This window comes from Rattus norvegicus, chromosome 3 (assembly GCF_036323735.1).
Source record: "Rattus norvegicus strain BN/NHsdMcwi chromosome 3, GRCr8, whole genome shotgun sequence".
Lineage (NCBI taxonomy): Eukaryota > Metazoa > Chordata > Mammalia > Rodentia > Muridae > Rattus > Rattus norvegicus.
The window spans coordinates 49,546,888-49,572,212 of record NC_086021.1 but is presented as its reverse complement, the minus strand read 5'-3'; the positions used below and the strand labels follow the sequence as shown (position 1 = coordinate 49,572,212).

Below are 25,325 nucleotides of genomic sequence, written 5' to 3'. Positions count from 1 at the left end.
TGTTGTTCAAGTCAGCAGTGGTTGTAAGCTTTGGAAGTCCACAGAGAGTGTGGGTTTTGTTTAGAACAGAAAGAAGATCGTTTCACCGTTCAATTTAAGGAGAGCAATGTTTTCCTCACATAACTTTAAGCAACTTGTGGTTGTAACTCCAAAGGCCTAATCAGTTTGTTATTTTGGTGTGCTTAATACATTTCTGCACTACAGTCTGCTCCAATTTGTAGCTTTAAAAATAAAGTTACCAGATAAAAGCATAGACCCACTTTGCATGTTTTGTCTTTGCATGAATCATTTAATCCACAATGTGATCCCAGATTCGAAATCTCTAATTCAGACACATAGAGATGTAAAGGAGGCAGATTCCTCTCTTTATAGAAACCCTTTGGAGTTTCTTGGGTCCTTTCTGACTTTTAATTGCTCTGTGACTGCTCCTGTGATCGGGACCCCGGGTATGTTAATTATTAATACTCTAAGATGCATCTGAAGTACGTATAGTATCGACAACCAAGAGGCTGCAAATAACTTGGGTAGAGGAAAAGCCAGCACCAGCTAGCAGAGGTCCCGCAGGAATCCCGAGGGACAGAGAGCGGGCGTGAAGACCAATTCCGGCAGGAGGGTGTGCACTTGCCAAGCGGCGTCCCTGAGGCTTAGGCGCGCCCGGAAGGACCGGGAAAGGGACTACAGGTGCCGGCTAGTCACCTGCCTAAGAACGCGCGACCGGGTGAGTCAGCCCACAGACTTCTTAGGAGGAAAAGAAGGCCGCAGCGCGAGCGGAGGCAGCGACCAGAGGTGTGAGAGAGTACGGAAAAGCCGAAGGGGCGGCGGGGGCGCTGGCTTGACTGGAAAGCGTACGAGGGGCCCGTGGGCGGAGGGAGAGCAGGTGTGAGGAGCACCGCCACTGTGGAGAGTTCCCCCGCACCGAGCGGCCTCTGAGTCAGGGATTATGCGTGGAGCAAGCCGTCAGGGGGCGGAGCTTCGCGCTTGTGGGCGGGGAGGGGCGGGATGAGGGCGGGGCCGGCGCCTGACGCGCCCCAAGGCCGCTGCAGCTGCTGCGGGGAGGGGCTGCGGCCTCGGTGGCGGCCGCGGGGGAGGGGCTCGGCGTCAGCGCGTCGCCAGCTGGGCTGTCGGTGGCCTGGAGGGAGCCGTGGAGGAGGAGGAGGAGGAGGAGAAGGAGGAGGAGGTGAGTCGCCTTGGCTGGGAGCTGCGCTGGCCGCGGGAGGCGGGGAGCGCGGCCCCTCCCTCCCGGCGCCCGCCTCGCGGGGCCGCGCCGCGCGGAGTTCCCAGTGGGGCGGCGGCCGCGAGGAGCGGAGGGGGAGGAGGGCGGAGCCGGGGCCGCGCTTCCCGGGCGCACGCGCGGCCTCCTGCTCTGCCCGGCCGCGTTGTGGCCCCCGGCGACGCTTCTTGAAACGCGGAGTCTGGGACGGGCAGAGGCTGGACCGACCCTGGGACGCCTTGCCGGGGCTCCCGCGTGGCGAGGCCCTGGCCTGCGCTTTCCTGGTCCAGATCCCGGCGTCCCCATCTCGGGCGGCGAGAACCAACACCTCGCGCCCCCCATTAGAGGATTAGGCATAGGCCTGACGTTTCCGCAGTCCGGTCGTTCTTACGCAAGGCAGGGTTCTTGGTGTTAATAAGTCTTTACAACTAACTGAACTACGGCAAAGTTGCATTAATACATCAGTTTAACCCTTGGTCTCGCGGTAGGCAGCGTCCGCATCCCTACTCCCATTTTGAGGGAGTAGTGCAACTTTTATAGTCTTAGAACTACGTCTCATTGGGTAAGCTTTGAGGTAATTCTTAAGTTAGCCCCTGTGATGGGAAGTTCAAAGAAAAGGGGTTACATTTTCCCTCCCACCTGTATCACAGTTTGGAATTGGAAAACGTGAGTTGAAGGTGATGGTCCACAACACCGAGGAGGATCGTTGTCCCCTCCTGTGCCCAGCTTGCCTTAGTACCCCTGAAGTTGACTTTAAAGCTTACTGTAGTGGTTAGGTAAAGGAACTGCTGGGGGAAAAAGCGGCAGTATAACTCAAACAGAACCATTTTATTGTGTAAGCTTTAGCAGTGACAGAAGTTTCATGTTGGAACCACTAAGTGAGATACTGAAATTTAATTAGTGCATTCCAGGTTTTGATGGGGAGTAGATTCTTCTCAGCTTCAACCGAGAAGAATTATACACTGTTGTCCTTAGGGTCTTGCTTTGTATTTATTGAAATAGTTTCATCTTGAGCGCTGGGGAAACACTTTTTGAATCAGGATAGTTCGACAAACAGTTAGTAGGTAATACCTATTACTAATACACTTTACAGCACCATAGTGTCTTTTCTTTTGCTCTGAAATCATGTTGACATTTTTACCTTATAAATCATACACTAATAGGATTTTCTGTTTGGGAGGGACCTCAGGAGTATAATGTAGCTTCACTATTTTACATTTTCAAGAGATTTAGAAGGAACTTACAGTACCACTTGCCTTTATTAAGCATTTAGTTAGATGAACATCCTTCTGATGGACACACTCTTGTACCAAACTTGATCTTGATTTGGCCAACTCCCTAGCCCATCGAGCAAAGTAAAATGCTTTACTGAGCTCTGGTTCTCTCCCTCTTGATTATGGTATCTTAAAAACTGCCAGGTAGTCACTAACTTTCTATTTTAGCCTCCCTTTCAGATCATATAAGAATCATTTCTAATGTTGACACCTTAGATACAAATGATACAGTTGCTTGTAGTTAGTCAACTAGCCTTACATCTCTAAGTTGAAGCATTTCTTTCTATTTTAGTTTAAAAACTTGAATTTAGTCATTTTCAGTTTAAGGATTATTCAGATTTCAGTTCTTTTTCTTTTTTGGAAACAGGTTATTATACAGCCTAGGATCGGAATTTACTATATACTTGAGGCTGACCTTGAACGTCTTATCCTCTTGCCTCCACTTTCTACCACACTGGGATTAGTTGTATTCTTTAAAACACATGTTTATTTTAATTAAAAGAATGTTTGTGTGTATGTGTGTATGTATGTGAGTGCAGTTGTGTATGGAAGCCAGAGGTGACAGACTCCCTGGAGTTGGAGTTGTGTAGATTCTGGGAACTGAACTTGGGTCTTCTTTAAAAGGAACACATATTTAAAAAAAATTAAAAATGTATTCTTCTTCCATATTTTATTATATCCTGACCACAGTTTCTCCCTCCTCTCTTTCCAGTCCCTTTTCCCCCACTACACCTCCATTGCTCTTCAGAAAAGGGCAGGCCTCTTGTGGATATCAACCAAACAAGGCATGTCAAGTTGGAGTAAGCCTAAGAACCTCCACTCATATTAAGGCTGGACAAGGCAACTCAGTAAGAGGAAAAGGGTCTCAAAAGTAGGCCAAAGACTTAGAGGAAGCATTGTTCCCACTGTTAGGACTAGATCCACAAGAAGACCAAGCTACGCAACTGTAACACGTATGTAGAGGGCCTAAGGCAGACCCAGGCAAACTCCCTGATTGATGGATGGTTCAGTTTCTGTGAGTCCCTGGGAGCCCAGGTTAGTGCATTCTGTGGTGTCCTTGACCCCTCTGGCTCCTAGAATCCTTCTCCTCCCTCTTCTGCAGTTTTGTTTGACTGTGGGTTTCTGCTGAGAATCGGACCAGGCACTAATCTATGAGTATAGCAGCATATCATTAGGAATCATTTCATTGATTTGTTTTATTTTATTTTGTCAGTTGTGTTTGGTTCTCTCAGAGGTGTCTGTGCCCTCCAGCCACTTGGTTCTGGCCCTTCAGGTTGGGTGAGTGGTTGGCTCCGCGTGAATCTCAAGCTAGACCAGTCATTGGTTGGTTACTTCCACAATCTCTGTGTGACCTTTATCTCAGACCGTCTGCAGACAGGACAAATTGTAGGTCAAAGGTTTCACATTTATAGCTGATAGATCAGGTCTGTCCCTGCCATTCGTGTTCTTGAATCGGGAAGTCTGTGTGTCCCAGAAGATTTAAACCAACGGATTTAGAGTTGTAGTATATCTGAGTCTGATATTCAGGAGAAGGAAAGATCCAATTGCATTTTAAAAAAATTCTAAAATGCTGGAACCCTGAAGTCCTTGTTTAAGTGGGTTGGGATTTTTACATCTCCCACAGCACAGTGGTGTAGACTTACTAAATATTTGTTGCTTCTATGTTTTTCCTTGGTAGGTGTTTTTTGAAAGATAGCCATACGTTTTTAATCTGTATGGCTAGTGTCAAGTGCAGTGGATACTCTGTTAATGCTTTGGTCTTTTGGTAGATGAGTGTCTGGAAATAGAAAATTATGATTTGAGTAAAATCGAAATTACTAAATATTTTTTTTTGTGTTGAACCAGTACTGAGAGAATACCAAGGTATATAATATTTTAGAAAAATTGGAGAAAGAAGCATTAATTTTGTTCTTTAATGTCACTGAAACATCTCAGTGTACAGTTATTTGAATTTAGTGATAGAATACTTCCTTCATACTAGGGTAATGTGAAATTTCTACTGCAGCAAAGTTTGATAGCCACGAGTTCAGCAACCTCTAATTGTTACCATAGGCCATATTTTGAAGTTTTGGTTTCACTTTATACGGATGTATTCTTCAGCCCGTGAATGCGTAAATAACATGATTTGGGAGTTTGGACTACTTTGTCAGGCTATCCTAGAATATTTTAATGTTGCAATGTGCTTTATGTTGGTGAAAATTCTAAAATACAGCGAGTCTTCTTATACTTAGGGTTTTCTTTTAGTAGATCAAAGTAATGTGTTTGTGTATGAAAACAAAACAAAATAAGAAACGTTTCATGTTTCTTTTGCAAAGTACAATTCCTTTTTTCATTGAAAACCTGGGAGAATTGAGCCTAGCAAACAAATACATAGCCAGGCCAGTTGAGCAGAGTGATCGCTGTTTGAAGATCTGAAGTTCTCGATCATCACCTTTACAGTGATACTGTCTTTGAGCTACATTCATTTTTTTCCTACCGAGACTGTTATCAAAGCTTATAGTAGAAGCGGGTGGTAGTCACTTCTCTGGAGCAGTCATCTTCCGTCTGTCTGCCTGTCTGTCTGTCTGTCTGTCTGTGAAGTATGCCCCAGTCTTCCTGGACTATCCACTGTCATATCAGTCCCTTTCACACAGACGGTGAAGGGACCGACTGCCCACTTCCTTTCCCAGAATCTCTTTTGATGGATGTCAGAGTTGTACCTTGATCATCCATTCTTCACAGAAGTATGGGATTATGTATGCCATATATACCTTTGGCATGTACTCTGTGTGCATCGGAGAGTTATTTTTAAACACGTTTCTCATTAGGAGCTTTACAAATGTATGACACAAACATCTCAAAAGTGTGTAAGAAATACTCAGATATTTTAATAAAGGTAAAGAAGAATTTATGATATTGAATGAGGTAAGAGTTTGTAGGAATATATGTTTCCCTCCTTGTGACATTTAAGCTATTTGAACAAATGATACATTTTTTTTGAATATTTGTCAAAAGTAATCAGGACTTCTTTTGTGACTGATGACCCACTAACCTCCCTCCCTCCCTCCCTCCCTCCCTCCCCCCCTTCTTTCTCCCTCCTTTTCCTTCCTTTTCAGAACTCTTGTGGAACTAGAACATTCTCTTTGCTTAAGCACCAGGAACAGGTTGGCCAGGACCTCCCTTTTCTGCACAGGATGCTAAGGCCTGTTTTGATCTGTAGATTGTAGAGGTCTTGGCAGAATCAGGATGCTGTGTGTGATATCATCTTCTAGATTCAGACTCATCACACTGCCCTTGAGATACTGAAATGTAGATTCTTGGGCTATTACCATCTGTAACATTTTTGAGTTTCAGCTTTTCATATGTGTCAGAAACTCTAGGACATTCAGAATTTATCCAGTCATGACTTACAACCCTTTCCTGGCTAGCCTCTAATTAGGTTTGAATTATTTTGTCCATTTTGAATGGTGGCTAACTATTTTCAAGTGTTTGACTTTCTGCCCTATGGCCTCTCCATTTTGATAAGGCTTTTTTTGATCAGGTGTTCATTATACATTTCTGTAATGTTGTCATTTCCTGTTTTGCACACTGTGTTTACCTTATGTGTGTGGATATCTCATAGCAAGTTATTAATATTGGTTAAATACACATCCATTCTAATAGTAAGTCTTGATGAGTGTTGGGGGACAATGTTCATAGAAAATTTATAATACATTTAAGAAGTTTAGAGATTTTATTGCCAATGTTAATACTTGGAGGCTTTGTGTTTTAAATTATAAACATTCCTATGAAAAGTGATTTCCGTCATCTTAGAGACATTTACTTAAGGTGCAGAAATTTCATGATGCCGAATTGTAAGGCATTGCACATTTCAGTATATTTTCAGTTTGATGAATATATATATATATATACATATATATATAATTTTATATTTCTTACACATAGAAATTTTATGGCACTATAAAGAAGTGAGTTTAATGACCCCATTTTTGTTCATTAGTAATTATATACTAAAGACTAAATTCTCATTACAAGGCCCTTAAATTACTGCCTATAAAAAGAGAGACCTCTTTGATTTTGTTCTCCATACAATTCTAGTTATTGTATTGAGGGAAGTCATCAAACTCTTTAGTAGTCTAAACCTTTAATTTGGTTTTAGAACAGCAGTCATATATTGAACTCTCAAATTGCCATGTCTTTAACAAGTAATGCAAACACTCTGTATTAAAAAGGTAATGACCATAACTTCTCTTGGAGGCTTTTTTGTACTAATTTTTAAAAGAGGACATTTGAGATAAATATTCCACAAAAGCCAAAATCTCATACATTTAATGATGGTCGAGGTATGGGTATGTGTAGAAGGGAAAGATGGCCGTTTTTCTAGTGGTGTCTTTAAGTGGACAATTTACTAATTATGTTGAGGTAAACATTTTACAACTCTAAGGAAAACTTCAATTATCTGAATGAAATGAAGTATGTAAAATTGACTCAGATAAGTGGGGGGACTCTTACTTTAAATGATGCATGTTAAGAGATATGACCTCAATTTTCACCCCCCTTTATGTTTGTCATTCCCTTTTACATTATTGCATTGTGATTCTTTTTGGTCACAATAGGAATCATTGATGGGAGGAAGTAGTGTTGAGCTGTGGGTTTTTTTTTTTTTTTAATATCTTTTTCCCCAAATCTGGAATGATGTTCTGTGACATTAGTGATTGTTTATCTCTGGCCTATACTGCCTTATGTTTTAGTGATATTCCAGAACCTTTCATTTTGTTAGCTTCCTCACAAACATGTATGGACTCTGAGAATATGATTTGAATAAAATTAAACCACATTCCTCTCTAATCTACAGATGCTTATACTTTTCAAAAGTTGGGTTTTCACCAAGTAGATTGAGCTGGATAAACCTTTAATCTAACTCTCTTTTTTTTCTTTTCTTTTCTTTTCTTTTTTTCAGAGCTGGGGACCGAACCCAGGGCCTTGTGCTTACTAGGCAAGAGCTCTACCACTGAGCCAAATCCCCAACCCTTTAATCTAACTCTTTAACAGCTATTTTGTAGTGTAAATGCTTAGAACTGAAACCAAGGGCATGACTCTTGACCTTTGTAGATTCTAACTTGAAATGGAAATTTTTCTGATTGATTAGGGTTTAAGAAAATGATTTCTATTGCAGATGACTTAGGTTTTCAGTACTTTTGACTTTGAAAGCTATTGTGTAATTTGTACATGGCCTCTGTAGCTGTGATGACCTTACCTTTGAAATGTCTTCTTTTTAATGTAAACAGATCACATAAATGACATATGTAAGTCAATTTACTTCACTATTTAGTTTTGCTATAGATGATCTCCTTTACTTGAAGCATGTGAGAACATTCCCATTTTCAACATGTACCTTTTCATTTGTTGGAGTTGGGGATTTAGCTCAGTGGTAGAGCGCTTGCCTAGCAAGCGCAAGGCCCTGGGTTCGGTCTCCGAAAAAAAGAAAAAAAAAAGTCATTTGTTGATTTTTAAGATGCAGTTTGAGTCATATCTTGATTGATTTGGGCAGAGTGTGGTATCAGCAAGTGCTGTATCAACTTTGTGAGCAATCGCTGAGTCACTGAGGCTTTCTTTAGTAGATCTGCGTGTATGAGCAAAGATTTTGGGCTTAGCAGTCAGTTGAGACTGATTTTGAATTTTGTGCGATATAAGCATAGGTCTTGGGAGGAAGGTAGGTATTTAAACATGTATGAATTTCAGTTTCCTCATGTTGAAATGGAGATGATATCACGTGGCACTTAAAAATGATCTTTGATGCATTAATTTATGATCATATTTAAATAGTATAGATTAATACACTAATTAATATGCTATTTAAATACAAGATATAGGTAATCAAATAAAAACCTTTTCAAATAGAGATCTGGTTCAGTTGACTTTACAAAAGCATGAATTATCAATCTGTTTATGTATACATAATATACTGATATATGCTATAAAGGGGCAGAATATATTGTTCTTATAGTTTAGATGTCTCCTAAAGGACTTGGTTTCTAAAGTGGTGTGATTAACAGGGTCTCTTAGAAAGGTAGGGCCTAATATTGCAAGGTATTCAAGGATACTGGGGGGAATCATGAAACACTAGGCACATAATTTCTGTGTCCTGGCTTGAGATGCATTACCTCCAGCTTGCTCTTTCACTATGATATGCTTCCCTTTCCAGAAGTATTCATGTATAGTAAAGATAAGTTATCAAGACTTAATGTTAGATATGCATAATGTTAGATATGTGACTTCAAACAAACGACTTCTGCTTCTAATCTGGATTTCTTCATCTATGGCATAGCAGCTAATGAGTAGATATCTAAGAGGATTAAATGAGATATTTTTATACGCAGACTCAATGCTGATTGCTGTTATTTGTATTACTATTAAATTCCAGACACATGAGAGCATTTTGAATTAAAAGCAAAATTGTAAATACAGATACTTGGTACACCACTTGAATAGGGATATTTACTATGGATTTGGAGATGTCACCTAATCATTTATAGCTTTCTGTGTTTGCTTAAGATAGTAGTTCTCAAGCTGGGCAGAAGTGCCTAGTCTAGCACTTGGAGGGAGAGGCCAGTGAATCTTGGAGTTCAAGGCCAGCCTTGTCTTCAGAGTGGTTCCAGGATAGCTAGGGCTACACCGAGAAACTCTGTCTTGGGAAGCAAGCAAACAAGGAAGCAGAAAGCGACAGTAGTTCTCAGAATATGTTATATCTAGTTGTTAGTAGGTGGGGTGCTCAAAATTAAGACTATTATCATAGTAATAAAACTTCTTGCCTTTTTGTCTTGTAATGTGCAAATCTGTGAATATCTTCTTAGAAATTAAATGCTAGTGATGTCATGCTATGCTACTAATTGTATATGTCTCATGTGACATATGTATTTAAAAACACTGAAAACATCAAATATTCAGCCATCTTCACTTCAGAAGGTACTTGTGGGAGAAGTAACAATGAGATTTTTAAAATTTTAACTTATTATTATTAGTCTTTCTTTTAATATTCCCTGAGATTAAATTGGAAGGATGCAAAAGCACTTCTGATTTATATGCTGTAGTATATATTGCTTGTCTAAAGGAAAAAAAAGCACTCGTTCTTTTTTCTGAGTTATTAGTAAAGCTAGCCACATTTTTTTTTTTAAATATGAAACACTGGTTCTACTTTAAAGAGTGACTAGAAAAGAAACTATGGTGATTTAGACTTAGTCATTTGTCAGCCATTTTCTTGAAAATAAAGAAGAGGATTTGTCACTTGAAGGGCAAAAACTGTTAAGGTTTGTCCCCAAAGATAAAAATCTAAATTTTTATATGAAAATTAAAATTTTAGAAAACCTTTGTTACCTGCTATGTTCTTATCAGCTTTTCAGTATTTGAACAATCCTTCTAGCAACACAGTGATACTGATGGATGTTTGCTGCTATATAATGAATTATGACAAGATTTGTATCAGTAGACCAATAGTTTTAAAATGAGAACTGTTACAAGAAAGGTTGAAAGAGCCTCTCAAAAAGCAAGTAAAATAATACAAAAAAGTGCTTGTGTTAGGATCCACATTGTAACCAGCCCTTAAGAAACTCCTGTTTTGCTAAGTTTTGGTATAGTATCATAAAGATTATCTATTATTATATGGATAAGTTATTAGTATTAACATATTTTTCTTACTGTATTTTGTGAAGCCATTTTTTACGTAGCTTAGTCTAAACTATATTTCACAGCAGAATCAGTGTAGAAGCAGATATGAGAATCCTCTTGTCTTCTCACAAGCTAAACAATGATATTTGAAAGACCTATATCATCATTACTTTCTTATTAAGCTTTTGTATTTTGAGAAGTGTTTTTACAAAATGTAAAATTTATTTTAAATATTACATATCTTACTAGATTTATGGTGATTTAGCAAATAGTTTCTAATACAACAAATATTGATAATTTTAATGCATAAAGTATTTTGGGGTGATCTAACAATTTTTAAGAATACAAAAGGAGTTTAGACACTAAGAAATTTGAGAACTCTTTATGTTAATTAAGGTCAATGAATGGTGTCTTACATATTTAGTCTTTTCAGGATTTTTTAAATATGTGCTACATGAAAGTAGTTTATTGTCTTAATTTTAAGGCTGTATATTATTGGACTTTTGTGTCACTTTAGAAATAGGCAAGGTTCTTGCATATCTTCAAAGATTTATATTTTCTGGATTGGTCCCAGCCAAGTAACTACTTTAAGTTGAGATAGTAGTAATTTCAGATAACCTCTTCTTCCTCTTCTTCCCTGATGCCTTGTGTGTCATTGTGAGCTTTGATGTGAGTTTATGTTCAAAGGGACACAGATGATATGGGCCTCCTTGGAAGGTGGACATAGCATTTGGGTAAAGTAGACATAGACGCTTGGATCAGCTGTCAGTAGTGGAGAGGAAAGAAATGGAGTATGTATTCTTCTGAGACAGATCCTAAAACAAGTGAGAGATATTTCAAGGTGAGTATTCTTAGGTGAGGAAGACAGCGATATGTATAGATTTTGATTTTATTATACTCTTATATTTGGTGTTTGTATGAACTGTGCTGAAGCACAGAAGAGCAGGCAATTTGTGAAGGCTAAATTGGTAGGCCACAAGTTTGAAGGTTCAAAGAAAATAGTTAAGAGGAATCACTGAGACTGGGAGAAGTTGAAATATTCAGGTTGTAAAGGAATCCAAAGATAGTCACATGTCAGAGCGGTTGTTAGAGCATGTTGGAAGTGACAGCATGCTTGTTCAGCTCTGAAAATAGGAGCGATCTCCATTACAGAGGGTACAGAGTAAACGTCCAGAATAGGAGAGCGTCGGCATGGAAGAGGCCAGTGTTGGAGACTTGAAGCTGAGCTGTTTGTTCCTGCCCAAGGTCCTTTGATTCAACCTGTGCCAAGGGGAAGAGCAAAGGGAGTGTAGCTGTCTACCTACATTGGAGGGAGATATTGAGTGGTGGGACGTGAGACAGGGAAACAGTTGATTTATTATTGTCATTCATCTGAGGTTATTAATACAGCAGACCGTTGATATCACAATTTCTAAACCAAAAGCTTCCCTAGGCTAAGAGTTGGTAGACTTCTCTCTTTAAACGACCCAGATGGCAAATATTTTGGGCTGGTATTTTGTGGCTGTTTTTGGTACGAAAACAGCTGTACATAAGTAGTTAAGGAACATTGATCATCGTTTAGTAGGTGTTATTTATAGAGACTGAAATCTGACTCCATGTTGTTTTCACATGTCACACGATATAAGTTAATTTTACTAATTATTTAAAAATATAAAGCCCATTTTAGGTTATACCTATATAAGAAGCAGTGCTGATTTTCTTCTTGTGTTCTAGCTTGCTGACCTCTGTTTTAGGAAGTAAGTGTCTTATCAATTATGATGAAGAGAGCTTGGCAGTACTGAAAGAGATGCTGTCTAGGACAGCGCTGTTAGTGATAATGTCTTGTAGGTGACACTAATGATAAAAATCCATTTAAGTATTTAGATGTGACATCTGCAGCAGGTTCTAATCGTTCAGTTATGAGACAGACTGGAAACTTGACAAGGATTGTCACCTACTGTGCAGAGACAGGCAAAATCCATTACAGAAATCGTCTGGGTGAGCTGCCTGATACACCGTTTGACAAAGACGGTGAAAGAGAAGTTTGCCACATCCTTGGGGTGACTAGCTGGGAGTGTGGCACAAGTATAGATTAAGCTGTGTATTTCCAAAAACTTTATGACTACATAAAAATAAAAGTGAAAAAAATGGGTAGTGGTGATTAGTTTAGTTGAAGTAAATTTGATCTTCATTTGCGGATTGTAAACTACATTATCTTTCTGTGATGATATGTAGTGATTGCCTTGGTAATCTGACTTTAACGTAGTTATTACTTTTTAGGATCGAGCTAAAGGGAAATGCAATGAAGAATGACAACTGTGTACCAGACTAGGTTAGTTTGAGCTCTATAATGTTTTTATTTATTTTTTTAATACATTTTAGATCAAAATATAATTGCATTACTTCTCCCTTTTCTGTTTTTCTTCCAGATTCTTTCAGATCTCTTCCTTCTAACCTCTCCTATCTATGGCTTCCCAACTCTCAAATTAATAGTTTCTTTTTTTGATTATTACTGACATATATATATATATATATATATATATATATATATATATATGCACACACAGATACATAAATACAACCTACTGAGTCTGTTTGTGTTGTTTTGTGTGACCACTTCGTGTTGACTAATCAATTAGGGTCTCATCCCTTGGAGAGGCTAACTTTCCCTCTCTCAGCAGTATTTCTTGTTAAGTAGTTCTTTGTCTCAGGGATGGACTGACCTATTGAAAAATTTCCTCTTTCACGTTAGCATGTTTATTGGTATTATCATGGTTTGGGTCTCGTTTATGTAGCCATTTTTAGAAGAGACTGTTTCACAGCAAACTTCCGAGTGTTCTGGCTCTTAAAATCTTCCCAGCCCCTCTTTTGCAGGACTGGTGATGTCTGGGTTTCATGCATTTGCATTGTGTCCAGTTGCGGCTTTCCATTTACTTTAAAGAAAGGTTTCAAAGCTCTGACCCACAGGTCTTCCTGTCTGAAAGAAATGGAGGGGTGGAAATGGAGAAGAGCCTGAGGAAAAGAAGGTCCAGTGACAAAGTGGGATCCAGCTCAAGTTAAGGGCCCACAACCTGACACCATTACTGAGCGAGGCTACATGACTGCTCTCCAAAAGACCCAACAAGCAGCTGAAAGAGTCAGATGCAGATATGTGCAGCCAACCAATGGACAGAAGCTGCTGACCCCTCTGGTTGAATTAGGGAAAAGCTGGAGGAAGCTGAGGAGGAGGGCAACCCTGTAGGAGGACCAGCAGTCTCAATTAACCTGGACCCTGAGATCTCTCAGACACTGAAACACCAAGCAGGCAGCATACACCAGCTGAGATGAGGCCCCCGACACGTGGACAGCAGAGGACTCCTGGGTCTGGGTTCAGTCAGAGAAGATGCATCTAACCCTCAAGAGACTGGAGGCCCCAGGGAATTTAGAGGTCTGGTGGGGTGGGGACATCTTTGGGGAGACACCGGGGCAGGGCAGGAGGTATGGGATGTGGAACTCTCAGGGGTGGGGATGAGGGGGTGGGGTGGGGGTTGGGTGGATCGGGAGGGGGAATAAAATCTGGAGTATAAAAATAAATAAAAAAATTTAGAGGGGGGGAGATAGGGCAAGGGAGGGAAAGAGGGAGAAGGAGGGGAGGGGAGAGGGAGAGGAAGAGAGGAAGAGAGAAGAGGGGGTTTGATGAGAGGTGGTAGCTACACTAATCTGTCACATAAGGATTACATTTAGAATGTAGTAAGGAATTGTGCTGGTCTAGCTAAGTGGTGGCCGTGAATGGTTGTCAGATTCTGTGACTCACATATGCTGCAGTGGCAGAGCTGGGTCATGTGGGAGCTTCGTTTTTGGTTTTTGAGGATTCTCCATACTTCCAGACTGGCTGCGCCTCTTTGCCTGTCCATCAACACCGACCAAGGGTTCCTCCTTTTCATTGCCACACCAGTGTCCTCAGTCCTTTCCTTGATCTCAGCAGTTCTGACTGGCTAAGATCTGAAAGGTGTTTTAATTTGCATTTCTCTAATTGCTAACCCTTTTTGAGGAGTTTCTTAGAGCTTTATTTCTTCTGTTGAGAACTTTGTTTAGATCCCTATCTATTTTTGGTTGGGTCATTTGTTTCCTTGCTGCTTTGGTCTCTGTGTATTAATCCTCTGACAGATAAATAGCCAACAAATTCTCTTCCATTCTGTGGCTTTCCTCTTCACTCAATCCATCTTTTCCTCATCGGTATAGAAGCTGTTTAGTTTCATGAGCGCACCCCCCCACTCCTGCCTTCCTTGTCAATTCCTGAGTAAATTGGATTCCTAGTCAGAGAGGTCTGTCCTACACCCAAATCTTGTAGGAAACTGACCATGTTTTTGTTTTTGTTGTTGTTTGTTTGTTTGTTTTTTAAGCAGTTTTAGGTTTTAGTGTTTGAGGTTTCACATGGTTATAATTTTTGTTCAGGGTAATAGATGCAGGTCTCATTTCATTCTTCTGCATGTGAACTTACAGTTTCCCCAGCACCATTTCTTAAAGATGCTGTCTTTTCTCCAATAAGCACACCAGTTTTCTCAGGTAAAGTGTACTTGAGAATCTTGAGAGTGCGTCGTCATGTAACTCACTTAAACCTGTATTTGTATTTGCAAAAAGCTACTTAGGAGGGGTTTGTTTTTCCTCAATGACAATATCTCTGAACTGTGGCAGGACTGGTTTGGGTCTGAGCCACTTAGAGTCCCAGCCCAGTGAGAAGTGGACCCATGCCCCATTTCTAACCCTGAAGCCATCTCCTTTTGATAAGCACTAGCAAATGAGAATCTAGGTTTCTCCAACAGAGTCTCCCTGGGGACACAGACCACTCTCAAGGACAGGCCACTTGCCAAGCAGTCGCCAGCCAACACACAGAGGAGTTAGTGGCAGTTTTGCACATTCTCTGTTTCATAAGATTTTGACAGGGCATTTTTCTTTTTAACTGTATAGGTCCTTTCTGTATATGTTATAGCTTCCAGTGTTGTATTTCTATGGGATTCCTGTATATGTGAACAGGTCTCTGCATCTATATGTGCTTCTTATGGTTTTTCTTTGGTTCTTTTTATTCTGTTTTTTGTCTGATCACCATTTGATTTTGTTTTATATTATTATTATTATTATTATTATTATTATTATTATTATTACTATCCTTTAGAGCCATGCTTGTTTTCTAAGGAGAGACAGGAAGGGTATGGATGGTAATGGAAGGAGGGGGAGATTGTAATCAGAATATAGTATATGAAAAGAAATCTATTTTCTTTTTTTAATCTTTTTTTAAGATTTATTTATTTTATGTATGTGAGGGCATCAGATCCCGTTACAGATGGTTGTGAGCCACCATGTGGTTGTTGGGAATTGAACTCAGGACCGCTGGAAGAGCCTTTTAGCCACTGAACTAACTTTCCAGCCCCCAAGAAATCTATTTTCAATGAAAGAAAAATGACAAAAAAGCCTCAAGTAGACTCATAACTAGAGAAACTTCCTGTGCTGTATTTGTGTCCTTAAAGCAGTTCTAGCCATAAATTCTTTCAGACCCTTTAACTAAATTTACTTGAAATGATTTAGCTATCAAGTATAAGTTGGAATAAATGTAGACTATAGTTATATATAGAGACTAGTCTATAGATAATGTAGTCTATTTATCTATCTAATCTATATCTATATCTATATACTATAGTTATTGTTAATTTACTTGTCCATATTGAAATTGAGAATCAGATCATAAAAGTGAAAAACAAAAACCCAGTTTACTGTAGAATAGGTGGTACCATTTTACTGGAGAATGTAGTTGTATAAAGTAAGTTGTATTAATTTTGGAGGTGATACGTAAGCCTTTAACTGATTTGTTGAATATAATCAAAAGAAGAAACTTGAGGTGTTCAAAACTAATCTTTTGGCTAGGTCTATAGCTCAGAAGTAGAGTTTTCTTAACATTCATGAGGTCCTGGAGTCAAAAACAACAAAGCAAATTAATTTTGTATGGTCAGTCAGAGCAATATAAAAGCTTATTTCCCCTCGTTCTTCTATGTTGAATTCTCAGGAACTGCTTTCTAAGGAGACAAAATAGGAGATTTGGAATACATTGAGAAACGATGAATTCTATTCACTTTTGTCTCTTTGTGTGTGTGCGTGTGTGTGCGTGTGTGTGTGTGTGTGTGTGTGTGTGTGTGTTGGGGGTGGGTGGGGTGTTATACATGTATGTGGGTGTGCATGCTTGTATGTATGCAGGTGGAGATTTGTGATTTTCGTTGGCTGTTGTTGTCTGTCACTCTCTGGCTCAGTGTTTTGAGACAGGTTTTCTCACTGACTTGAAGCTTACTGCAGGTTTGGAAGGAGTGTTAACCTGCCTCAGGCCAGTGAGATCCTGGCATCCATCCTACTTGTCTCCCAGTGGTAGATGTAAGTATGCTGCCTAGTGTTCTACCTGGCTCTTTTAATTTACATAGGTGCTGAGAATCTGAATTTCTCTTAGCTTCGTGGCTGATACAAGGTGTTCAGCTTAACTCCTCCTCATTCTCACTACCTCGTAGCCCAGAAACTGTAGACCTATTGATGGATTGAGACCTCTGAAACTGTAAGGCCAAATCAATCTTTCTTCTTTTTGACTTCTGTTATGTATTTAATAGTCACAATAGAAATGTCTGACTGACTTCTGGTAGAATGTTCACTAAAGTTATTTCAAATGAGACATTAAGTAAGATATCGTACCTAAGTTATTTTCAGGTCAGTCTATAGCCTTTAAAGCAGTAGTGTCTCAATTTCCTGATGAGGATGTTAGAAGCAAAGTAATACATCTGTGTAGCCTTCAAGTGAGAAGTTACATCCTTTACAGCTAGAGATGTATCCTGTGTAAAAGTATTTTTTGGTGTGATGATTGATAAGTAAAGAAATAAAAGAAAATCAGCCTTCAGTATGAGTTAAATTTTAAGATTTAACAGCTTTTAACACAAGTGACATCTTGTTGGTGTAGAATGATGTTGAAATCACCTTAAGAAGCAGTAATGATACAATGGCAGTTAGTGTATCTGAACTTTAGAACCCAGCAATTTACTGAATTGTCTTTGGTATCAGTATAATATTGTTTAGCCCCGTGTGTAGGTCATTCTGTGACAGAAAATGCCTACACAAGAGTGTGATAATGAGCCATTATAGAAATGGATGCACATTGTAAGCTGAATTGGATGAACTCCAAGTAGAATGTGTAGAAAATGTACTTGAAGGAAAGGACTATGTTGAAAGAACCAGCAAAAGAAAATAAAAGCATGTACTCCATTTGGTTCAGTTGATTGATTTCCTGGTTTAATAAGGTTTTGGTTTTGTTAAGCAAAGTGTTAGTGAGCACTTAGAACAGAGCACGTGAGACATTTCACTAGGCATTTCATGAAAGGCAAGGATGCTTTGTGACATTTTTGTCTTTAGGGAGCATCTGTTTCAGTGTAAATAGTTGAAGTTCATCTGTAGCAGAGTGACACAGGTGTACTACATGTTGATGTGCCAGTAGTGGGAGAGACTGGTATATGCCATTGAGGTTCTCAGGGTACACCATATGGAGGAGACCACGTTTCAGATGGATGTTCGAAGGAGAGAAGATAGGTGGGAGACAAGGCCTTGTATTTTAGCATGAGGGATAGAGTATATCTGGGAAGAGGTAGTGTTGGTTCACATGGAATGGCTGAAGCTTAGAAAACTCTTCTGACCATTAGTTAAGGACACACCCACAGTTTAATTACAGTAGTGGTTTTGATGCTTTTATATGTCATTTGTGTATTTCTTTGTTAATGTCTGTCTTTTAATGAGATACAGTGTGCATTATTTAGTTGGAAACACTACTCACTTAAAAACCTGGATGCTATAAGCATCAAGACTAAAGTTCTCAGTCTAATTATAGTGCCCATTCTTCTCTTTGCTGTTAGTTTTTGCCGCCTTAACTAAAAGTAGGACCTGGGAAGAGGTAACCCCAGTTGAGGAATTTTTGTCAGATTGGCCTGTGGGCAAGCCTATCTGTGTGGACTTTTTGTTGTTGTTGTGTTTTGATTAATGATTGATGTGGAATGGCCTAGACTTCTATAAGAGATGCCATCCCTGGGTTATATAAGAAAACAAGTTGAGCAAGCCATGGAGCCAAGCCCAGTAAACAACATTCCTCCGTGGTCTCTGCTTCAATTCCTATCTACAGGTTCCTGCTTGAGTTCCTGTCGTGGCTTCCTGTAATGATGGGCTGTATCTTGCTAAGCTAAACCCTTTTCTTCTCAAGTTGTTCCTAGCTGGTGTTTTATCACAACAGAAAACAAACTGGTAATTCTCTTTGATTGGAAACAGTAAATATGGAGAAGCCATTTTAAAACAATTTTGAACATATTGTCCTAAGAAGTATTAGGCAGTACAATTAGTTTAATAACAAGTGATTCTTTTCTTTTTTCTTTTTCTTAAAGTGCCCTAGAATAAGAATGAGTATACTGATGCTAGTTGTCATCTTTAAATATCTATAGCTTCAGGAATGTGTCTGTTCACATTAGTATAGCAAATGTATACCATAGCAATCCACATTGAAGTGCCTAGCAGATCTGTGTGGAGTTTTGTAAATTAGAACACACACAATCCATTGGTTTTGGTGCTGAGTCCTTGATATATTAACTTTAAGTATGGAATATTTTCTAAAAGTTAAACCCATACACACAAGAGTATACATACACATAATTTTTAGTGATTAGTTTAAAAATATTAGTAACTATAATTCCATGAAGTATTTTTTAAAGGAGTGTGATTCTTTTATTAATGAGTATTATTTATAAACATGAATGACATTCAAAAGGAGCTGGCTTACTACGCCTGCAGAGGACTTGGGCTTGGCTCCCAATACTCACCCGGGAGCTCACAAACAGTGATAACTACAGTTCAAGGGGACCTGAAGCTTGTTTTTAGCCTCTGGAGATGCTTGCACACAGGTGGTGCATATGCATTTATGTGAGCATATTCTCATACACATTAAAGAAGGGAATTCATTATGTTTTCAGACATGTATGTAAACTACCTTGATAGTATCCATTATCTAATTACCCATACTTACTTTGCTCCCATTGATCCCCTCTTATTCCTAAATGCTCCTCTTAGTGCACTACTAATTTTGATTCAGAATGTGAGAGAAAGCATGATATACTTGTCTTTCTTACCTGGATTACTTTTCATATGATGATCTCTATCTAAGTCTGGCTTTAAACTGGTCTTTCTATGCTCTGCTCCATTCTTTTTTTTTTTTTTTTTTTTTTTTCTTTTTCTTTTTTTCGGAGTTGGGGACCGAACCCAGGGCCTTGCGCTTGCTAGGCAAGCGCTCTACCACTGAGCTAAATCCCCAACCCCTGCTCCATTCTTTTTGGGCATAGAATGTTTGCTATTGTGTATTTTGATATGTAAGTTATTTTTGGATTGAAGAGACTCTCTACTTACACTTATGGGTACTTTTGAAGTTAGATTGAATGTATTTTGCATTACGAGATGGCCATGAGCCTGTAGAGACAAGGGGTAGAAGATATTGCTTGAAAGCTTCATGTCAAATTAAACAGGGGTGGACTTGTAATTGTCGATATTATCAAATTGTCAGAATTTAGGTAATTGTTAAAGCAAACTTGTGAATGTACCTATAAAGCCTTTTTTGGGATGTGTGTGGTTGGAGACATGATCTCACTATGTAGCTCTGGCTGTCCTGGAACTTACCTAATAGACCAGGCTGACCTCAAAGAATTCACAGGAATCTGCCCACCTTTATCTCCTAAGAGTGCTAGGATCACTCTTAGGTGATCCATATTTCTTATGCCACATTTCTATGAAAGCACTTCTAATTTAGTTAATTGAGATGGAAATACCCTAAATGTGGGTGGAATCATGGTATGGGGTTGTAGAGTACATGGAAAGGAGAAAGTATCTTTCTACTTTTTTTGTTGAGCATGAAAATAATTTATTTTACTTTCATTCATTTTAATATTTTACTTGGAAATAATTGAAAAATACAGAAAAGTTGTAAGACCAGATAGTAACCATAGGCTCTTTCCCTAGCCACGCTCTTGCCTTCTACCTTTCTGCCTCCATCTATATATACTTGAGCCATATCAAAGTAATGCATGTTACATATTACCATGATGGATGCAGTATAACCATTTTTTCACACTCCTGCTGCTATGCCATTTCTGCTGCTCCTACTCCCCTCCATGATGAACTGTGCCCTTCAACTGGGAGATAAAATAAACTCTTAAGTTATTTTTGTCAGGTATTTTCTCACAATAGCATGCACAGCAACTAATACAATATATTAGTCTATTATTATTATTATTATTATTATTATTATTATTATTATTATTATTATAGCTTATTGGTTGTAGCTTTATTAAAGGAAAGTGAGAAAAGCTCCTGAGAGTCAGAGGAGTGCCAAGAGAGTAATTATCATATTTTTGCTTTTTCGAGTAAGTTTCTTACGGTTCTATATTGGATTTGATTTACTAATTTCCATGAGAAGTATCAAGTGTTTTCCCCCTGACATTTGTTCATGGTTTATGGCCTTTTAAGTTGAGACTGAGCCTTATCCTGTGGCTCTGGCTGGCCTGGGACTGTAGCTCACCATTTAGCCTGCAGGCCTGGAAATCACAGCAATCTTGCCTTAGCCTCTCAGGTCCTGAGATGATAGATAACCAGTGTCCCCACCTGATTCCCTCCCCTCCCCTCCTCTCCCATCTCCTCCCCTCCCCTCTCCTTTCCTCTCCTCCCCCTTCTCTTTTTCTCCACATTTCCCATCCTTGTGGGTTTTTTCTTTTGCTTTATGTAAATGCAGGTAAAGCATGCACATAGCTGCCCTTTCCATTTCCTTCTCTGTGAAGTAGTTGTTAGGATTGGCAATGCTAATGGTCACTTGTGCTTCTCCTTCCACAGTGGCCTTGTGGCTCTTGAATGAAGTATACATGCTCTCAGCACACTAAAACATCTGTAATGGCGACTTCTAGCTTCCCGATGCTGTACAGCAAGAACTTGTGGAAACAAGTGGGCAGCATTTATGTTGTTTTCTACTTACTTCCATAACCAAATATTGGACACCAGGGACTGGACCTTCCGTCTTGCCATACCCTTGTGTCAGTTTTTTTTTGGGAGTTACAGTTAATTTTTCACTTAATTTTCTGTCTGGCTTTTACAGGATGAGCTTCTTAGTCCTCTTTTTGGCGTTTTTTAACTCATAGGAGGTCTAGGCAGGAATAAATACCTAGTAGGAGGTGCCAGCTACTGTGCTGGGAAAGAGGTTCCCTTTGTTCTTTTGATGATACTTATTCTGACCACTTTTAACCACCTCATACTGCTACTTGGTCCAAGCCATTGTCACCTTTTATTTGGGTTATCATATTAGTCTCCTGATTGTTCTAACCTGATACCCAGTGCTAGGTAGTCTAGTTTCTGTGCAGAAACCAGTGTAATTGCTAAGGTATAATTAAAATCCTGTGATTCAAAACTCTAGTTGTTAAGTATAGGTGCTTACAAACTCCTCTATGTCTTTCCCTCATTGCAATCCTCTTTGTTTGTTCGTTCGTTCGTTCGTTCGTTCATTCGTTCCTTCCTTCCTTCCTTCCTTCCTTCCTTCCTTCCTTCCTTCCTTTTCCTTTATTCTGTCTTATTTACTACTCTGCGTCCACACTTAGTACTCATAATTTTTTGAGCAGATTTTCTGGGAGGGTTTTGCATTTGCTGTACTGTGTGCATATTCTCTCTCTCTCTCTCTCTCTCTCTCTCTCTCTCTCTCTCTCTCTCTCTCACCCCCTCCCTCCCTCCTTCCCTCCTTCCCCCTTCTTTGTTCCTTCCTTTTCCTTTCTCTTCCTTTTGTCTACTTCCTTTCTATTTGTTTACTCTCTTTTTTTTTTTTTCCTGCTTCCTTGGGATAGTAGTCTCACTGTGTAGCCCAGCTGTACTTGAACTGTCTTCCTCCATTAGCCTTCTGAATGCTGGGGTTATAGGCTTATGCCACTCTGCCTGGCTCTCTTGGGTCTTGGTAGGTCAAATCTCTCTTAGAACCTTCTTTGGGCATCTCAGGTAAAATGTGCCTCTTTTCCAACTGCTTTATTTTTCTTCTTAGTACTTTCCCAAACTGATATACTGTATATTTCTCTTTATAATTTTGCAGTTTGTCATTTTTTGTTAGAAAGAAAGCTTTGAAGTACAGGACCCCCCCCCCTTTTTTTTTAATTTGTTTTTGAGTAGGGTTTCTTGATAGTCTTGGCTGTCCTGGAATTCCGTAGATCAGGCCGTCCTCAAACTTAGAGATCCTACTGCCTCTGCCTCTCAGTTGCTGGGATTTAAGGTGTGGGCCACCACCGTCTGGCTGAGAAGTTTTATTATTTTACTACTCGACCATCTTTAAACTTAGACTCTTTCCCTACAGGTGGACATTTCATGTTGAACTTGGTAAATAAACAAAAGACAATAGGAGACTAATTTCATAGGGTTACACCTGTTATAAACCTCAGTTTTGATTGGAAACTTTTGGAAATGATACGTCATAAAATGAATGCATTTGTTTAAGTTATAAGTTAATGTATTTTGACCAAAACATGTTCTTACAGTTCTTACTGTTCTCCAGTCAAGGTGTAGAGCATTTTCTCCTTTTGAAGATAAATTTATTTATTTTAAAATTAGCATACAGAATGATCAGCTTTATTATGACATTTGCTATTGTTTGTCCTGCTCCCCACCCCTTGCCTTCCTTTATGCATTTCCACCCTTGTAGCTTCATCTCTGATAGTGTTACGCTTGTTGTTTCTCCTTCCCCTATGCCTCAGTGCTTCTTCCTCACTGTTCTTCCCAATTTCATAATCCCTACATATTGGAATGGATGCTCTTACTGAACCTGGAGCTACTGATTTGGCTGTGTAGGTAGCCAGTACGTCCCAAGGATCCTCTGGGACTCCTCAGTGTTGTATTACAGGTGGGCCATTCTGACTGCCTTTGTTACATGGGTGGTGGGCCTGTGAACTTTCTTTCATGCCTGTATAGCAAGGACTTTACCTAACAGCCATTTCTTCAGATCCCCTAAATGCATGCTTTTGCCATCTTTGTCAATAAGTAGGTGGCTGGACCTGAACAAGTTTATTTCTGGGTTCCTTATCTGTTCTATTGGCCTGCATGTCTGTTTTGTGCCAGTGCCATGCTCTCTTTGTCTGTAGTCTCTAGCATTATTTAACGCCAGGTGTTGTAATACTTCTAGTAGTAGTCCTTTTCAATAGAATTGTTTTGATGATTCATGGTCTTCTTTATTTCCATAGGGATTTTTAAATGTTTTCCTAGTTCTGTGAAGAATGACATTGGAATTTTGATGAATAAGGAATCAAATTTGTAGATTAACTTTGATAGCATAGCCATTTTTCACAAGATTAATTAGCCAATTCAGAAAAATGGAAAGTCTTTCCATCATTGTCTTTAGTTTCTCTTTTCAGTGCCTTGGAATTTTTCATTATAGAGGTCATTCATTTCTTTGGTTTATTTTCTTGGGGATACTTTTACTATTAACATTATCGTCATTATTATTATTTAGAACTCTTGTGAATGGGATGTTTTTCAAATTTCATTTTCAGCAAATTTGTTACATATGAGAATTTTATATGTTGATTTTGTATCCCGTAACTTTACTGAAAGGGCTTACTAGAGCTAAAGAACTTTCTGAGTAGGGTTTGTCGAGTATAAAAATCATGTAATCTGTAAGTAGGAAAAAATTGGCTTCTTTCTTATTTTTATATACTTTTTAGCCTTTTCTTATTGTTCTAGTTAAGATTTCAAGGATTATGTAGCCTAATAGTAGTCAGAGAGACATCCTTTTTCCTTTCTAGATATTAGAGGAGATCTTCTCCATTCCCCTGTGTAGTGTAAAGTGGCTTGCCATACAGTTTCTATTACTTTGAAGTATTTCCCCCTTGATCCTAATTTTTCTAGAACTTTTATCAGGAAGGTGTGCTGGAGTTTGTAAATGTCTTTTCTGTATCTGTCAAGATGGTTATATTACTTTTGTCCTTAGGTTTATTATATGTCTTGTTGCATTTATTGATTGCTATATGTTAAATAGAACCTGTGCCCATGGGATGAAATCTACTTGGTCATAATAAAGGATCTTCCTACTGTGTCCTTGAATTTGGTTTGTAAATATTCTCTTGAACTAATTAACCAACTGCCTTCCTGATTATATCCTGATTATAGTTTATCCACCTTTACTCCTCCCAGTTTCTTCTCACTTTTCCTCTCCTCTGGATCTGCCCTCTTTCTGTGTTTTCATTAGAAAAAAGAGGCTTCCAAGAGATAACCAAACATGACAAAATAAAATACAGTAAGATGAAGTAAAAATGATCAAGTTGAAATTGGACATGGCAGCCCAACAGGAAGTAAAGCAGCTTTCTTCCATAGATGACCCATGGTTCTAGCATGCCTGACATTCAGAAGTTTACATTTTAGGTAGTTTATTATTATGATTATTATTATCTTCTTCCTCCTCCTCCTCCTCTTCTTCTTTTCCTCTTCCTCCTCTTCCTCCTCTTCCTCTTCTTCCTCTTCTTTTTATTTTTCTCCAGCAGCTTTATATAGCATCCTTTCAGTGCTTCTCTGTAGGAACAATGACCCTGCCATACATTACCTCAGTTAGTGTGTGGAAGTGTGCTTTAAGCTCTAGTCTTATCTCCTCTATGTCAAACCAGTGCTGCCTTCTTAGACCATAGGTGCCTCAGCCTTTGTGTACTGACCCTGGGAAGCACTTTCAAAGATGACTGTTTTTGAGTGGGGGGAACTTCTTTAGTGGGGCATTCTCAGTTTAGATTTTCTCCCTTTCAACTGATTGATGTTTTTACAAGATAGAACCTTCCAGTGGTGAAATCTTGCCATCAGGACACTTCTGTTATCTCTGTGTAGAGTACCAAGCTTCTCTTTACTGACCCTGATCTCTAATTTTAGCAGCTTATGAACTGGTCTTGTCTATAGTTTTTTCAGTAAGCCATAGCTGTGCCACACCCTAAATCTGATCTTATCTTGAAATTTCCTTCTATAAAAACAAAAACAAAAATCCTAGTCCATTACTTCAAATCAAATGTCCCTCATATTCTCAAGACACAGACAGAATATATCTTTGTCAGAATATAACATGAATGGCTTCTAGCCCAGTTCTTTTGAATTTTTGCTCCCCTCTCAAACCCTGCAAGTTCTACTACCTCTACTAC

The 25,325-nt window shown here is 39.1% G+C and overlaps 1 protein-coding gene across 10 annotated transcripts in view; it reads left to right on the top strand.

Annotated features, from left to right (window-relative positions):
- Nucleotides 1-618: 618 nt before the first annotated feature.
- Gtdc1 (glycosyltransferase-like domain containing 1) overlaps nt 619-25,325 on the top strand; it is a 395,485-nt gene continuing 370,778 nt past the window's right edge. For 2 of the 10 annotated variants that reach the window (NM_001024274.2, NM_001393689.1), the window contains exon 1: nt 1,098-1,177. The gene's annotated coding sequence lies outside the window, so the exon portion shown is untranslated. Of the gene's footprint in view, nt 787-1,022; nt 1,178-5,569; nt 12,440-25,325 lie in introns of those variants that run through there. The other 8 variants (XM_063284086.1, XM_063284099.1, XM_063284085.1 and 5 more) reach the window with 8 other exon arrangements.